The sequence below is a fragment of the Schistocerca cancellata genome, chromosome 8 (assembly GCF_023864275.1).
Source record: "Schistocerca cancellata isolate TAMUIC-IGC-003103 chromosome 8, iqSchCanc2.1, whole genome shotgun sequence".
NCBI lineage: Eukaryota > Metazoa > Arthropoda > Insecta > Orthoptera > Acrididae > Schistocerca > Schistocerca cancellata.
The window spans coordinates 331,291,126-331,303,944 of record NC_064633.1 but is presented as its reverse complement, the minus strand read 5'-3'; the positions used below and the strand labels follow the sequence as shown (position 1 = coordinate 331,303,944).

The following is a 12,819-nucleotide window of genomic DNA, read 5'->3' as shown; positions in this document are numbered from 1 at the left end:
AAAACAGACTGGCATTATTGTATCTTCGTCAGAGCAGAGTTATCACCCTAAATAACTATGATATGCTGTTAATGAACACACAGTCAGGACTAGCCTATACAATCAAAATAATGCACATGCCACTGATTTACTCTTGATTAGATGCCAAAAGCAATGGAGGAAATGAATCACCCAAAGTTTGTAGCATTACTGTATCTTCTGGCCAGTGACATAACTGTGTTGTAATGTCACGGTGGTACAGCATTTTTGAACTGAATCATGTTTGCAGAACGCATGTTGGCAAATGTGGTGACTTACTCTAGTATGTGATGTTTATGATTCTAAACTGTTTGCAAGTGTTGGTGGTTCATTGAAAGGCTTGAGCTGGTCGTAAGAATAATACTTGAAGTGTTTGTAGCAGTTCATTAGCGAGATACTGGGATATTGGCTGCTACGGGCAATAGATTCATTTTTAGGTTTGGAATTATTAGTGCTGTGTGTTATTTATGGATGGCGATTTTAAGTTTATGTTACATATTCTGTTGTTTATGGATATGAAAATGAAGTTCACAAGTAGGTTGCTGCATTCCATCTTCTGTTGACTGTTGGTATGATAACGACATTCACGAGTAAGCTGCTGCCTGCGGCAATTGGAGATAATGTATTATCATGATTAAATTGCAGCTAATTGCTGAGAATGTGAAGTAGTTGCATTATGGACCAGGGACCAGCATATGTGGCACTGTTGGAAGTACAACACAGGCATTCCATCTAGATGGTTTCCTGGTATGAGAATTCTAGGTTGGTCATTCAAGAGACTGTGCAGATGACATTATTTTTGCTATTGCTCATCGATTTGTGTGTGTGTGTGTGTGTGTGTGTGTGTGTGTGTGTGTGTGTGTGTGTGTGTTTTTAGGGCAGGCCCGATTTGTGGGTCAGCTGAATTTGGTTGGTAAGTATGGTTCTTTTTTGTTTTGTTTTCATAGTTCACAGGATGTGAGAGTTTATGTGCAAAATTGAATGTCTTGTATTTTAAAAATACTGTTAATGCAATTTTTAATGAATTTTTGGTTTGTATTGTTAGTTTTCGATAATCATGTTGGATTGTCATTGGTAGGTATTGTGGAATTTGTTGCATCTACTACACTGTTCAGGTTAAATTATCAATGGGCGATTCTTTACAGTGTGTTAACATGGACTTTTGTTTTAGCCATATAGATCAAGTGAAGTGTTTGATACCAGAATGAGATTTTCACTCTGCAGCGGAGTGTGCGCTGATATGAAACTTCCTGGCAGATTAAAACTGTGTGCCTGCGAAAGGCAAAGGTCCCGAGTACGTGTCTCGGTCCGGCACACAGTTTTAATCTGCCAGGATGTTTGATACCAGATTTTGCGACCTTTGTTGGTTTCCTGGTACTGTTGATTTCGCTTCAACTATTTACGTCAAGTAAAATTTACAGTACCTGTTTTTGGAGATAGACATGGGTTCGTGGAATTACAGACTTCTTTTGAGTTACACAGGTCAAGTAAAGTTCCCAATACAAGTTTTGTCAGATCTTTTTAATGAGGTTTTGATGATTGTTGAGGCTTTTGTTTGCTTGATTTTTGCATTTGTGCTTGTTTTGGTATGTCTGCGTAATTACAAAAGCAGTATAATTAGTTTGTCCCCATCTACAACCCCCAAATTCCCACAGCTGTCCCATTAGTTTCAAGTCATTTATGTAGTTAAATGATGTCCATATTATTTGTCTGCTCGCATGTGTAAAGTTTGGCGCCATGGATAAAAGGCAACAGGTGGTACTGCAATCTTCAGTAATAGCTAGAAAACTTATGCAAACCTTTTCCTGTCAATTCTTGGCTCACACAATTACATAATTTGGAAGGGATAGGTATGAAGCCAGGAAAAAGTTGAAGCTTTGAGTCAGTCTGTGAGATGTACTCAGCAGCACAACTCATGATGAATTGTCTACAAAAGGCAAGTACTAAGCCTCAAGCCCCAATCTATTACAAAATTTTAACTTGTGGTGTACAATAGTTACATTAGTTGTTTAATAAACTCTTTGAGAAAATCATTTGTCTAGACTGTTTTGTGTAAGTATTGGAAGAATTGGAAACTGAAGTAATAATATACGTGTAGACGAAACACTTAAGGTTTCCAGGTGGGTGGAAGCTTTGAGATGCTGTAACATTTTGGTGATTGTCATACTAGGCATCACCTGACTTTTGCCATAAGAGGGTATAACTTGTTTAAATGTCATGGTTCATCAACCCTTCCACTCAGCTGGAGACCAGAGTGTTTTTCCATCAGTAATATACATTGGGAGTGTGTACACCCATATGAGCATTCAGTCTCCCTGTCTTATGTTTGGCTGAATAAGTTTCTACCTAAAACTGTTCACTGCTGTTGTAAGTCCTCATAGCTCACTTTCGAGGGTCATACCAGAACAAATTTTCAGTGATGTATGCTGTGTGTGTTTACTGTTCCAAGGATAAATACTTATTTATGCTCCAGGCTATCTTTGTTACAATGTCAGCAAGTGTCAGTTCACAAAGAAAAAGTGCACAAATACGTACTTTCCAGTTTGTTATAAAACAGCATTATATGACAATGCCAACAATGATTCAACTTATACAATTCCTTTACTCATGACCCCATATACAGACAAATAATGTCTACAGTTAGCCATTAGAAGCACACAGCTCTGTGCTTTCATATGGATTGTCAGAATATTTACAAGGAATTCCATCAAACATGTCCAAGATACAGTATGATTTACTATAATAAAGAAGGCTGTCTTATTCACCATGAGTATTATACGGTTTACCAGCAACGTGATTAACTATGAGCACAAAAAACTCACATTAAAACCTTGGCTATAAATTTAAATTTAATTTCTTTACACATAAATTCTACTAACAGTAGAAGTGTAAGGAATCTCAGCCAATTTTGGAAAAAAAAAGAAAGGAAAAAAATATCACCAATCAGATGATGGAGGGTGGGACAGCATATGGGGCAGGCAACTGATAGAAAAGATAGCAGTGGGAGAGCAATAACAGGCATAGCCCATGCAAGGTAAGGGTCCATATTTGAGTCAATGTTTAGTACAAAGTTTTAATTTGTCAGTAAGTTTCATTTCAGTACATATTCTGATAAAAAGTGAATGGTTCATCCTGGGCTTGACAGATACAATTAGCTACAGCTAGAGAGGGCCAAGAACCAAAGACCTGAAGTTCTGAGGCTCTGTAGTTAGGTAAAATAATCTTTTAATCACATGTAAAGTAAGCACAAATTTGGTAGTTGTAATGATACCAAGCATTGTTTCTAACAGAACTTTGTCAGTTACCAGAAGAGACTTCTGTTTATTCTTAGTGACAGCTTCGTGATTATCATACTAAAATGAATGGATGTTCAACATTTGTCTTGTAGATAGGTCTCCCACTTGTGATATTCATAACAGTTGCGAGACTAGAATGAGGTTGTGCAGCATAAGTTTTTCAGCTGGAATGGTCACAGTAAAATGAACAAGATTACAAGTAAATGATCCGAGACAAAAAAAAAAAAAAAAAAAAAAAAAAATAGATCTGGTAGGGTGTTTCAGAGTTACAGCAACTCTCAATGATGCAGGGAGAATAGTCGGTAGAATGGCATTCATTTCAAAAGTAGGCTTATAATTTAGGAAACTATGCTCCCTCATCTGAATCCTTGGCATTTACAGTACATTAGCAGTCGGACAAAAATTAGAAATCACCAAAAATATAACACACTGCAATGCCTAATATGGTGTAGGAAACTTTTTGACATTTGAAACAACTTCCAGATATCTTGAAATGGATAAATATAGGTTTCGTATGGTTTTCAAGGGACTTTCATAGCAGTCACACACCCTCGTCTCCAAAGCAGGTGCCTTTTGGTATTCACCAGTGCTGGGACGACAAGATTTCAGCAAACTAGTAGGGTGTGCTCCATATTACTACACCAGTAAATTGATAAGAGTCATTTTCAATGAGAAAACCTTAAGAATGAGTGGAGGAAGATATATTACAATCACATCAGAAACTTTAATTTTATTGATATGACTACGAAGTCTGTCGCGACAGAGTCCTTGCATAAAAAGTTCTTGGTTAACTTGCCACGTCAAATTTGGATAAAATCCCAAGCTTTCAATGGCTACCTCCATCATCTTCGTCAGGGGTAAAACTGACTGTTGTGGGTCGGTGAGGTTTCCGCTTTTATAAGCAGTGGACGGCTTCTCATTGGTTGGATGACATCACGTTGAAAAATGGTGCGTACGGAGGTGGCGGTCTCTATGTCCATAGATTTTGTTTGCGAGCTTTATCCAGCATTGCTTGCAGTGCCATCCATCGCAACAGGCGGAGAACTGCAAGGAATGTAAAAAGTCTCCCTCTGCACTCTTTCTTTATCAACTGCGCGCTTCCATGCATTGCTGAGTGCATAACCGGAGTCTCAGTTGAAATTATTTTCACAGAGTCTAATTTCAACTGCTTCCCTGATGACAGAGTCCCAATAGTTTGAAGCGTGAGCAAGTAGTCTTGTTTCATTGAATAAAATCTTATGTTTATTTAACAAACTGTGCTGAGCCACCGCTGATTTTTCTAGATAACTGTATTTCAGGTGACGCTGATGTTCCACACAGGGATCGGCAACAGTTCTTATAGACTGGCCTACATAATTTTTGCCACACTCGCAAGGAATGCTGTAAATTCCCGGTACTCTCAGGCCGAAATTATCTTCCACGGGTTGCAATATTTCCTTTATCTTTCTGGGTGGCCAGAAGACTCGTCCGATTCCCTGTCAGCTCAGGATTCTGCTGATCTTGCTGATCGTTGCACTGCAGAATGGTAGCCGCGCAATGTGTTGGTCCTCTTGATCTGTTCGAACAGCGTCCTTCCTAGGTTTCTTCGCCAGAGTAGATCTGATATCACGATCAGAATATCCATTCTTTCTTCATACCATCGTCAGATGGTTAATCTCGGAGCCGAGATGATCCTTGTCCGAAATAGTCCTTGCTCTGTGTACCAAGGTATTCAGCATAGCTCTCTTCTGAGCTGAGTGGTGAAAACTATGTGCGTTTGGATATAAATCTGTATGCGTCAGTTTTCTGTCCACAAAATGTCTGAGAAATCTATCTGATTTTCACTCCACCAGCACATCTAAGAAGGGTAACTTCCCATCCTTCTCCACCTCCACCGTAAATCTTATGTTCTGATGTATACCATTCAAATGATCAACAAACTGCTGCAGTGCCTCATTGCCATGTGGCCAGATTAAAAATGTATCATCAACATACCTGAAGCAGCAGGATGGACGTAAGGGAGCGCTGTTCAACGCTCGTTCTTCGAAATCCTCCATGAAAAAGTTAGCTATGGCTGGTGACAGTGGTGAACCCATGGCTGAGCCATCAGTCATGTCAGGAAATGTTGCGACCCATGAAAGATAATCTTGCCCTGAGAGTACCGGGAATTTACAGCATTCCTTGTGATTGTGGCAAAAATTATGTGGGCCAGTCTATACGAACTGTTGTCGATCACTGTGTGGAACATCAGTGTCACCTGAAATACAGATATCTAGAAAAATCAGCGGTGGCTCAGCACAGTTTGTTAAATAAACATAAGATTTTATTCAATGAAACAAGACTACTTGCTCACGCTTCAAACTATTGGGACTCTGTCATCAGGGAAGCAGTTGAAATTAGACTCTGTGAAAATAATTTCAACAGAGACTCCGGTTATGCACTCAGCAATGCATGGAAGCGTGTAGTTGATAAAGAAAGAGTGCAGAGGGAGACTTCTAACATTCCTCGCAGTTCTCCGCCTGTTGCGATGGATGGCGCTGCAAGCAATGCTGGATAAAGTGTGCAAACTAAATCTATGGACACCTCCGTACACGCTGTTTTCACCGTGAAGTCATCCAGCCAATGAGAAGCCGTCCACTGCTTATAAAAGCGGAAACCTCACCAACTCTTGACAGTTAGTTTTACCTCTGACGAAGATGACAGAGGCAGACATTGAAAGCTTGGAATTTTATCCAAATTTGACGCGGCAAGTAAACCGAGAACTTTTTATTTAATTTTACTGGGTGTATCCCGTTTCATATGAAGCAGGTGACTGGATTGTAGGCAACAATTAAGGCTCACGCACACTGCTACACCCAGCTGCCTCTCAGGTGCATAACCTATAAAAAAGGATGCCTAGCGTCACCGAGAAGTGCCAGTGAACATTTTGTCTCCAAGGAAAGTTGTTCCGATCTATCACCCCGTCCCCCCCACCCCCGTCCACCCAGGTGCCTGATGCAAAGACTTTCCTTGTATATTTACACACTTTTCTCATTTTCCCCAACAGCTGCCTATTTACCTTTCAACTACAGTTTTCCTTTTAGCCAATAATCTTCTATGTCCAACTTTTACACTGCCTCTTTTCTATTTGTCTGCTATTGTTATTTCATTCCCATCCCTCTTGCTGTCACTCCGTTAATCGAGCCACAAAATCGAATCTCTTCCTTTTCTTTGATCCCAAAAGGTAGTCTCTTCCAGTGTGTGTGTGTGTGTGTGTGTGTGTGTGTGTGTGTGTGTGTGTGTGTGTGTGTGTGTGTGTGTGTGTTTCAGGAAACTGGAAATCTTCTTTGAGTGTAGTATTTCTTTCTTTTAGTTATTTTCCTACTTTGCATATATATAGAGTGCTCCAAGAAGACTGGTCAATATTCACAGACCAGACATGATAGCAATGATCAAGTGAAGCAAAAAGTTTAGCACACACAGCCTCTAAAATGCACGCCTTAACAGCTATGAGCACTAATTCATTTTCCATATTGTGAAACAAATCTCTTCTACTGAAAACACTTATCCTTCCATATTTTTAGAGGTGGTAGTACAGCCCAAAACAAGAAAAAAATTGGCCTGTAAAAATGGACTCTGAAGTGCATACCTTATGGATTACAAGCACTTCTTCACCTTAGATACTGTGGAACAGGTCTCTTCGACTGAACGCTCATCGCTCTTATGGAAGGAATTTTTGAATCCATGTTTACTAGACAACTTTTTCTCGGTTTGGTCCATACTATCTCCTTCCAAAATATGGACAGCAAGCAGCTAGCAGTAGAAGAGATTTGTTTCACAGGATGTATCAAAGATTAAGAAGTGCTCACAGCTCTTAAGGTATGCATTTTAGAACCCTTGTTTACTAGTCTATTTTGCTTTGAATGATCATATTCCTGTTGCATCCCTGATTACTGAACAATTCCTCCTATATGTTATACACAGTCCTCAACTTTGTAGCAGTTTCCTTAAATATCTCTCTTTTAACTGCAGTATCAAGTAATCCACCTAAAAAAACTAAAAAATGAAATTTCTATAATAAGTTACATAATTATATAGGTACCTAAACTCCTGACAGTACATTTTGTAATTAGGTTTTAGTTATGTAGTATCCACTAAATTTGTGTTTTGCATGTGGGAAAACACCTGAGAGACAAAGGTTCACAGTGTGATTTGACCAAATAATCCTTATTCAGTTTGCATTATTAACAAGTGAAATCCTTAGACCATTCAGTGTTTCTGCAAATGAATTCACTAGCTTAATCAACTAAACTACCGTAATCAAACTTCTTCCTAAGCTTGTACTGCTCATTTTTTTTACAACGTAGAAAATCAGATGAATAGATACTGAATTAAATCAAGAAGAAAATATACCAAATGAAGGCATAAATTTCTACAAACAGGTCCACCATCATATTTAGCATTTTATTCATGGCTGCTCATCTTCATCATACATTATCATATAATTCATAATACAGCACCTATGGTTTACTGCCGTCGTCAGAATGGTTACAAAACAGGAAACAAAAGCACTGCTATAACAATTATAGGTTCAGTTGGCTGAAGGCCATATTTACAGAAAGAATATAAGAGTACAGGATAACAACAAAATGGCTAATGTGCCAGGATGAGTATTGTGAAGTAGCCTAGTAGCATGAAATGCTTTGTACACTCACATGACCAAACGTTGGCAACGGCCTTACGCCATCCTATACTCGTGCAAACGAGCTGTAGCTAGTAGAGGGCTATAGTGCATGTGCATAAGTACAGGGCACCCGCAGGCCATTGCTTGCACTTGTTCACGTAACTGTGGATACAGAGCATTTGATATTGATACTCATTATCAGAATGCACTTGATGGTAAGTTTTGATTACTGCTAATGTCATGTTATCACTATCATTTACTCCCACATTCTATCTGTAAAATTGGCCTCTTTTCTGCTTACTGAAACTATTATTGTTACCTTAGTTCTCTTTGTAACAGGTCTGTTGATAGCACTAAGCTGAAACTGGGCATACTGTGAATTCTATAGTTATTTGCGATGATGACTTCAAAAAACTATACTTATCTATTCTGTGTTTGTGTATATTTTAAGCTATTTATTTTCATGGCACTATTATGACAAATCCTATAAATCCTTGTAAGATGATCCCTGGATGAATAAATAATTCAAATCAAATTCTGAATAAAGGAGAAAAGATACTTATGGAACTACTTGACACTGATGTGACACTTCCAGAGGCATTAAAAACTAGTTGTGCTAATTTGGTAATGGAGAGAAGAGTGTGTAGTAAAAATTTCAGAGTAAATGGTGATAGTTATGCAGGGGTGATAGGAGTCAAGCTGGACAGACTTTTGTGGAGAGCTACATCAACTGGAGGAGGAGATGAAAACACATGTTTATCCATAAGCAACTGAAACACTAGTGGAAGTGACTAATTGGTGTCAGGACTCACAAGCATGTTTTATTCTGCCCTTCTGTGCAAGGAGTCACAACAATTGAATCTGTAGTTTGCTACAAACGTTGAGTATTGCTGACAATGATCACCTTGACCATCACAATGATGAAAGAAGTCTAATGTGGAGACTTACGGAATGCCATAAGTAAACAAATGAAAAAAAGTTTTGCTAATTATGTGTCTCGATTCATGGATAATTAATTAATGGTATCTACCAACTGTGGAGAATGGGTGAATTGGTTACGGAAAAATATTAATTTTGATGGACATATGACTACATGCCAATCATTCTATACACTTGCCTAATCACAAATTTTTCCAAATTAATATTCACAAGCCACTAATGATTTCAATTGTTTTATTATCTATCACCTGGACATGAACAAAAACACTTATCTTTGAGTGAAATACCTAATAACATTACACATCCTTCCACCAGCTTAAACCTGCATAACAAAACAGTTATTCCAGTAGCTACTGAACACTAGGCTACATATCTGGGAGTGAGGTACAAATAAAAAATGATTTCATTATAGAAGTGATATAGGAAAATGTTCTTCGAACGGTATAAACGACGTGATTCGGGTGTATAAGTCTGACATGTGTTTGTATACAATCTGAGCTAAATGTTTCTGTAGATTTTTCAATCTCTTAGACTCATTTGGTTAGAAAGATTGCATTTCTTGTTTTCAACAACTTATTGTCAATGCTACAATTGCGCTTTCAACACAAAGGGGCAACAAGGGATGTAAATATACTCACGAGAAGCCTATAAACAGAAGAGTAGCATAATCACAAGCGAGTAATATTTACTGTTCATATCAATGGTATTAATTTTGTATCCATTTATTCCAGTAAGGGGGTAATTCGTCAAAATCACGATACAAATGACGTGACACAAGACGCTACGGCATGTTTCAACTCTTTTCAAGTTCCAGTTTCTATTAAAAATTCTTCACTGGACACACTATTTAAATTAGCTATTACATCGATAATTTAAAATTTTTGTCTTACACGGCGGAAAAGTATGTGGAACAATACATCACAATTCACTCAAATGCAGCAGATAAAACACAAAAGGTCATCTCTCGGCTGACACCTTGGGCTGGTTGCCCGTGCATAACCCTTTATCCTGAACTGAACAGTCACTCGGCGAGAGTTGAGTTCAATATAGGCTAAAAAAATCCGTGTTAACGAAGCCGTAAGTGACACAACAAACTAAATGATAGCTCCTCTTTAGTGTGGGCGAACCTATCTGCAATGACAATACTATACATTACTTACGTGCCACCAAAATTCAATAACCGCACCGGCAAAGGATCAAGTAAGTTTTACGCCTAAAAAGCTTCATTACGAAGACCTTTCAAAAAGGTAATTAAGTATGTGTACAGAAAAACCTAATATTTTAATAATTTGCAAATTAAACGATCAATCATGTTATATTTCTAACAAAAGTTAATTTACATTACTAGATCACATGCACTTCATACATAACACAAGGTTTACCTCTTGCGCAGTGAAGTTACTCGCGGCTCATTTGTTTTCGGTGGTTAGAACTCCTGCCAACGTATAAATATTGGAATGTTGGACAGATGCATATGCAGCGGTTTACAAAAGCTTGATAGAATCCATGAAATTATGCATTAGTTTTTCAAATTACGAATATCTTTCTCTCTGTTATCTCTATTTATTCAGATTTTGTCATTTGATTGACTGTACGTTGCATTCGCGTACATTGTAGCCAACATTGAACGATTACGTGAAAAACATAGGAAAAACCAGATAATGTATTATTTTTCGATAGTGCCTACAAAAAAGTTCGTATTCGAATTTCTTACAATCAGTGTTTCAAATAAAAACAATCCGGATCCTACAGCAAAGTCTTTGATCACTTGTAAGCTCTTGTCTTTGAGTCCTGAGAACAGCATTGCCGTCTTCGCTTCCCTCTTGCGCTTTTTTCACACGACAGTAATTCATGACGCTTTGCCTATCATAACACATGAAGCAAGTACAAAGAAACAAATAATCTATATTAGTAAAGGGCTAACCCTGTTCATGGTTCACGGCGCACGGGTCCAACTGTAGGCTGTCTATCTGACGGCTTCTGGGGCAACAAAAATTTGATTTTCAGTATTTAATATAATTACTGACAAAATTTTAAAGAGCAGTCATAATGTATGTATTAAGAGACATAATCTTATGTTAACGTAAATGTACATTTTGTATAAGCTGCTGACGAAATAATCTCGGGCCTCCTTGCGGGTGGTTGCATCGAAATCCCGCGACTTTTCGATGAGTGTCATTCTCGTCATCTTCTGTTGAAGTGTAGAGACGGCGCGTGTGTCCTATACTTACATCATCCCTCCGTATTCTCGAACTGTGGCCGTTTTTCCCCAACCCTTCCTCCAGCCGTGGCATTCGGCGACTTATGGCGGGAAAGGGCGGAGGTGGGGGGTGGGGTGTTCGTATCGCCTTTCAGTCTTGCCGAAGTTGTGCAGCGTCAGCTGCTGGGGGCGTTTCTGGCGTATGTAGCTGATAGTGCAGGCTTCCACGCTGAACTTAGCTGGTAGCCTTCATTCCTGTTGATGAGATTGTCATGGGGTGTTTGATTTTTTGATGAAGCTCTCGCAAAGGCCACTAGCTCGTCACAACATCTTTGTTTTCTCAAATTCGAGCGTATATCCCTCGTTGAGGCCGTATTCTGCCGCTGCTGATTTATCGTTATGCCTCACACGTACACATCTAATGAGTTCCACGCAGCGTTCTGAGATGCAGCAGTATGTTTGGCTAATGTAGTGGCAGCCACACTTGCAAGGAGTACTGTGTGTACCAGATATTTGCAGAAATATAGTTTGACCTTTACCAAGCCAAGCATATATTTAGGTTTGCGTGGTGGCCAAAATATGGCCTTGATGTTGTTTTCTCCGAGAACCCTCGCAATTTTGGTTCAAGGGAGCCAATGTAGGGTATAAAAGCGAGTTTCCTTTCCTCTTTGTCTCCTTCTTCTTTGCGGATGGCTATCTCATCCATTTGTTCAATATACGTTTAATCTGCACTTTTCTGTACCCATTTTGGTGAAACACATCCGTAAGCGTCGCTGGCTGGGAGGCTGTCTTTGACACAAATGGTATGTACCCTGTTACGAGAGTCGTTAGAACTTCGTACTGTTGGGCCAGATGACGACAACTCGTTGCTTGAAGGTATGCATCTGTGTCAGGATTCTTTCTGTAGACCGCATGTTCTAGGGTGCCATCTGCTTTTCTTCTTATTAGAAAGTCCAAAAATGGAAGATATACATGCTGTTCTAGCACCATCACGAACTGTACATTTTGATCGACTCTGTTCAGGTGGTCCAGGATCCCATTAAAGGCCTCTCTGCCATGTTCCCACATACCGAATGTGTCATCCAAGTAACGGAAGAAGTATTTAAGTTTGAGCTGTGCAGTTTTCAGTGCCATGTCTACACTCTTCCCTTCTGTTCAAGTATGGAGTGTGGGAAGAATGGTTGTTTGAATGCCTCAGTTTTAATCTTGTCCTCATGATCCCTGTGTGAGCGATACATAGCAGGTGGTAGTACATTCCTAGAGTCATCATTTAGAGCTGGTTCTTGAAACTTTGTTAATAGAATTTAATGGGATAATTTGCGTCTATCTTCAAGAGGGTACAATTCAGTTCCTTCAGTACCTCTGCGATGCTCTCCTTTGGGTTGAATAACGACATGTCCAATATCCCCGTTAGTCTTAGGTGGTATGGGTCCCAATATGCTAGAATGGATCGAATGAGTGATTTGTAAGCAATCTTCTTTCTAGACAGATTGTACTTCCCATGTATTCTACCAATAAACCGAAGTCTACCATTTACTTTACCCACAACTGAGCGTATGTGATCATTCCATTTCATATCCCTACAAAGTGTTAACCTCAGATATTTGTACGAGTTGGGCGATTTGGAATGTGAATGATTGATATTATAGTCATACTATACTATGTTTTTTAGTTTTGTGTAGTGCACAGCTGTACATTTCTGAACATTTAAAACAAGTTGTCAA

At 39.0% G+C, this 12,819-nt stretch overlaps 1 protein-coding gene across 5 annotated transcripts in view; it reads right to left on the bottom strand.

The window, feature by feature from the left end:
• LOC126094442 (importin-11) overlaps positions 1-10,381 on the bottom strand; it is a 185,403-nt gene extending 175,022 nt beyond the window's left edge. The window contains exon 1 of one of the 5 annotated variants that reach the window (XM_049908813.1): positions 10,278-10,381. The gene's annotated coding sequence lies outside the window, so the exon portion shown is untranslated. Of the gene's footprint in view, positions 1-7,987; positions 8,121-10,055; positions 10,235-10,261 lie in introns of those variants that run through there. The other 4 variants (XM_049908814.1, XM_049908811.1, XM_049908815.1 and 1 more) reach the window with 4 other exon arrangements.
• Positions 10,382-12,819: the final 2,438 nt, after the last annotated feature.